This window comes from Diadema antillarum, unplaced genomic scaffold, assembly GCF_040938485.1.
Source record: "Diadema antillarum isolate AM-2024a unplaced genomic scaffold, OU_Dant_1.0 scf00000073, whole genome shotgun sequence".
NCBI lineage: Eukaryota > Metazoa > Echinodermata > Echinoidea > Diadematoida > Diadematidae > Diadema > Diadema antillarum.
In genome coordinates this window covers 2,355,247-2,361,246 of record NW_027270962.1, presented here as the reverse complement: position 1 = coordinate 2,361,246, position 6,000 = coordinate 2,355,247, and positions in this window count along the sequence as shown.

The window sequence follows — 6,000 nt, the reverse complement described above, 5'->3', positions numbered from 1 at the left end:
CTTATTTTTCAAAGCGAAAAAAAAAATAGCTACAAACGGCAGTTTGGGGACTGTAAGATGTCAAAATTTTCAAGCTCGCTCGCATCAGGGAGGTGGGAAGAGAAACACCTCCCTGCTCGCATTTAATCGTTATGTCATTCTCCTGATGTTGCTGCCAGTAACTGCCAGCAGTTGCGCCCGGTGCGCCCCCACTCCCTTAATTTCCTAAGCGAAAAAAGTACAGCTAAATTTTCAAGCTCGCTCGCTTCGCTCGCCCGCATTTAATCGTCATACCATTCTCCTGATGTTGCTGCCGGGTAATTACCAGCAGTTGCGCCCGGTGCGCCCCCCCCCTTATTTTTCAAAGCGAAAAAGATATACTAGCAGCTACAAACGGCAGTTTTTGGACTGTGAAATGTCACAATTTTCAAGCTCGCTCGCATTTAATCGTTATGTAATTCTCCTGATGTTGCTGCCAGTAATTGTCAGCTCGCTTGCTTCGCTCACTCGCATTTCATCGCTATAAGCTATTCTCCTGATGTTGCTGCCGGGTAATTGCCAACAGTTGCGCCCGATGCCCCCCCCCCCCCCCCCCCTTTAATTTTCAAAGAGAAAAATGTAGCTACAAACGGCAGTTTTGGGACTGTAAAACGTCAAAATGTTCAAGCTCGCTCGCTTCGCTCGCTCGCATTTAATCGTTATGTCATTCTCCTGATGTTGCTGCCAGTATTAAATTGCCAGCAAATGCTCCCGGTGCGCCCCCTTAATTTCAAAAGCGAAAAAAATATATAGCTACAAACGGCCGCTTTTGGACTGTACAATGTGAAAATTCATGATCGCGTTCATGATCTTCAGTGTAAGAATTAAGACAAGAAGTTTCTCTTTTGATACCATTTTATAGGCAAAATTGTTCAATAATACTCTACATAAAATGTACTGCTACCTTAAACATGTTGGAGTGTTTCAAGTGGATAGAACACGCAAAAAAAAAAAATGAATCAAATTGCACCATTTACAACATCAATATGCAAAAAGTTCTCACTTGGGGAGGGGGAAACCCCCCTCCCACACCGTCCCCCCTCGCTCGCATCTCTCCCTCGCATCTAACCGCTCCCCCTAAGATCAAATCCTTGCTACGCCGGTGATAGGCCCCACTATTTAGTAGGCCTTCACAGTGATGTCGCACAGGCGGAGCAAGAGCTGAAATACCACGATGTAGTCATTCAATTATCTATGAATATTTCTTTTTCTTACTTGTCTTTTTATAGGAAAAAATCCCAAATTTCACCAAAGTGTGCACCAGATCGCTGAATTTAAGGTCTGAAAATGCCAAATTTTCCTCGTGTGGGAGGGGGATACCCCCCTCCCACACCCTCCCCCACGCCGCTCCGCTCCCTCGCACAGATATTCAAACTCAAAGTCGCTCCCCTACCCCCATCATTAAAACGGAACGATGCCCCTGTGATGATTGCTTCACTGACTTAAATCAGGAAAATTGAAGAATACAATTAATAGCTATAGGGAAATATCTAATACGTTATTCAAGAAATGGATATCCTTATTAGCATTTTATTGAATTTATTTGGGCATCCTTTTGATCTCATCGTCGTTATGTTTAAACTTGAAGAATTGTGATTATCAAGCTATGAATGTAAAACTGTTTTTTCCAATTCTGTTGTCACATATACCTGGTGTCATTTTCACGTATGCAGAAATAAAATCGAACTGAACTGAACTGAACCGAACCGAAACTTTTCGCAGTTATGATGAACTGTACGAAAAATTATGTTATTTATTCTATTTTGTGATATCAACTGCAATAATGCACCCCAACAAAAAAACAACAACCATAATTTGCAGACATGAAGTCAAGAAAAGTATGATTAAAATACCAAAGAGAAAGAACATACTTAAACACTTATAGCTGACGTACACAAATTGCAGTAAAAAAAACTGTTGTTACTTTGTCTTTATCACTGTTTGACTTGTAGGACCAATACACTGCAATCGGGTACACTTGACACGTACATACTGGGATTGGACATCCGTTTCTTGTTTGTGTCGGTAGCAAAATTAAAGTTCAAATCCGAACGACTTTAACAATAACATGCAACTGTCGTAGGATACAATGAAATCAATCGAGAAATGAGATTGGTATAACAGAAACAAGAAATATATATATAACATGTCATCCTATAAAAGTCAGAACAATGTGTTGCTTTGAATAACTCCTCATAAACATGATAAACCTCCATAGCAAGTTAGAACTACACTTGAAAATGTATCAGCACTGACAAATTAGGTGATCTGATATATCCAGAAATGAATGTTTTAGCCCTGACTCAATTTACATGGCCATGATCGAATCAGGTCAGGAAGTCGGTATTTCAAGAAATGATTCCTGTAACGTGATCTATATGTGTGCAGAATAAGGGAGAGATGAGGCTTACGAACGGAAGTATGACTTTTGATCTCAATTTCCACAGCCACGATGGCGTCTGAATAAAAAGCTTTTATTTCATGAAATGATCCATGCAACATGGTCTATATGTGGGGGCGATATGGCATGCATTTACCAAGATAATACAGGATGAAGTATTTATGACATTTGACTGTCATTGATCACTGCCAACATGCTTTCTGATGAAGCAGCGGTTATTTCATGAAATGACGCATTATATAGACATGGGATACAAATGCGTGCAAATTAACAGGTATGATAACACATGTCATCACCAAGATGCAGGATGAAGTATATTTAACCTTTGAACCTAGTACTCACAGCCAAGATGACATGTGAGCGAAAAGACGTTATTTTATATTATGATCCTCGTAACATGGTCCCTATGCGTGCATTATTGTGGCAATTCAATATGTACTCTCCGAGATACAGGATAATTCTACTCTTTGACCCTAATTTGCAAAGCCAAGATGGCGTCAGAGCAAAATGTCTCAGCAAAAATATGTGGGCAATGCGTCACGTTTTCACCAAGGCACAGATTGAAGTGCTTTTTACTTTTGAACCTCACTGACAAGATACGACATCGGACCAAAGAGTCATGATTTTATTTAAAAAAAACAAACAAACAAAATGATCCCTGTATCGCGGCCCGTATGTGTGCAAAATATTGTTGCATCCAACAGGTATTATCCAAGATACAGGGTGATGTACACTGTAATTGACCTCTGACCCTAATTTTCACGCCCAAGATGGCGCCTGAGCAAAAAGTATATTTCAAGAAATGGGTCTTGTAACATGATCGGTATGTGTGCAAAATGTTGCGGTGGTACCGCATATTATACTAAAACGAAAATACAGAATGAAATATAATTGACCTTTTTCCCACTTTGGACAGCGAAGATGGCCCCAAAACATTTGTTTTTAAATCTATTATTTGTGTGTGTGTGTGTGTGTGTGTGTGTGTGTGTGTGTGTGTGTGTGTGTGAAAGGATCATTGCAACGTAGTCAACGTGGTATCGTGGTCCTTGTAACGTGATGTAGAGTGTAGAGTTGGGGCGTGGGACGCCCGGCGTAATCGTGTTTTTGTTCCGGAAGGGAATATAGCAATTGTGTCTCTCCCCAGTTAGATATGGAATCATGGTTATGCAGAGTAATCTCCAATCTCTTGTCATGATACTTTCTCCGTGCATTTTTACGCCTGTTGCAATTTTTTACCCAATTAACAAAGTATGCTTCAATCATTTTCAACGTTTCTTGCAACTCTCCATCTTTCGATACACACGTCGCTGAAACACTAGCTGCCTTTTGTTTTTTGTATCTGGTGATCTTAGTTGATAGCGATTTGATCAGAAAATATTTGCAATTTCAGTATGCAGCAGTAATAACTTTTATTTTTACAGATCCTGCAACTGCACCTCTTTGTATGTTCTCTTCTGTCACAGTTAGGCCTAACCGTTTCTCACTAAAGACATGTACTGTTTTATTAAATCTCATTTTCTTGCTCAGTTCTGAACATTGTTCAAAATGGCAATGACGGAACTTTTTTTGTTTAGCTTATTCACCGGATCAAATTCATGATAATGCTGATGATGTTTCTGTACAGAAATAGAAACGGATTTGAGTGTTACTTTAATTTGAAAACACAAGATTTAGATTATACTTTTGATGAAAAAGATATTTCTAATTTGCCCTATTGTTCTGTATATAGATACAGAAAATCAAATTACTGATAAGATTTAATGTATTGTCATTCTTTTTTCAGAAATGTAAATATCATTGTCCTGTACTTTGTTTAACTGAAACATGGAAATTTATAGTATTCTGATTCATTTGGTCGATTTTCAAGTATACGGCGTTCGAATGAGAATGATTTTGAAATTTTAGATAATGATTTGAATAACGTTGTTAATAAGGATGATGTGAATAATGCTTTCAATATGTCTTGGAATTTATTTGATGTTTTATATGATGATTCAGTTTTTTTTAAAGAAAAAGAATGATTACAAAACAGCCATGGTTAGATAAGTCTTTATTGATATGTGTGGATTAAAAAGAAAAGATTACTCATATAAATATATATATATATATGGGTCAGAATTTTGAACGATGTACAATTGAGCCAAAACAAGGTAAAATTTAAAAAGTAGGAAATTCTCCAAGTCATTCATCTTACCTGAAAGAGTATAACTCAAGCTTTAATATGAACCCAATTATACTAGGATTTTCCCAGAGGAACAAGTTTTTATTCACCGCTGAAGTTTACCATGTCCAGAGCAGCGAACGTCCGTGAGGAATAGTACTGCACATACATTTGAATACCATTTAAGATAGTTTCCGAAGATCTGATTCAGTTCAAAATCCTAACGAAATATCTTAAGGGACATGTGTACGTGATTGCAGAATATTAAGCTTGTACTCTTAACCTGTACGTAATGGTAGACAACTGATGATTTAACTAAATTCGTCATTTCTGTGGAAATATTGCTCTTCCGCTAAACACTTTGTTAACTTTACGCGCATTTTACAGAAACTCAATATTTTCACCTCTTATTTCACTATCCCATACTTTAATCCTCACTCCCAAATAATAATATACCTTTTTAAGATGTATCTCATCTGGGCAGTCTCTATAACCCAACAAACATAGCATAGTTTTCATCACGGAGGTTCGCATGTAGCTCACGGACGTTCGGAACAAACAAGATATTGAACAATGCAGCTCTCTTGAGTTGAAAACGCATTCTTCTCACAACAAACAGCAATTTCATGTCGAGAACAAACTCCTCTACAAAATCCTGAATAGATATTACCAATTCTCAATTATATAAGCTTGTTTATCTTCTTATACTGAGGAATCAAAGAAAACAGTTTTTCCATCTCTCGTAAATGAACGTACAAACGTACGTGTAATCTCAGTGACGTAGTCCATCCTTGAAAACGAATATATTTATTAAAATTTCGTTATCATTAAGTAAATATTCAGGTCCTTACCTTGTTATATAAAGTCTACAATGCAAAATTTGCTTTTTATATAACGAACATGATCACAGCTAAAATTATGACAAAGAATTAATATAGAAAAACAACAGAAATGTGTTCCGTTATAGAAATACGAAGTTTAGCTGAGGAGGGCAAACGAATACGTTAGGAAGAAATCCCTCTGTGTTTGCTCCTTGTGTTACACACTGTTACCGAGGAGAATTGGTGTTATTATATTAGTCAGAAATGATAATATGTTCGATACTGCGAAGTTTCGTCATAACAAGACACAATAAGTCCATATAACTTGGATGGATGTTTGTGACTTCGATATTATACAATATGGTTTGTTATAACAAACCTTTTGTAGCGCGTCATTTCGGAGGCTCGTTATTCATACAGTTTGTCAATACGAAAATTGATAGAGTTCGTATAATTATGAAGCTTTTTTATTCGGTAAATGATAGGAATCTCCGAAGGTTAACCGAAAGGCTTATTAATTGGAACATGAAAAATTATGTTCGCTTATCCAAATGTGGAGAAACAAGTTAACAACTAAAATCCTCCAATTTCAAAACCTC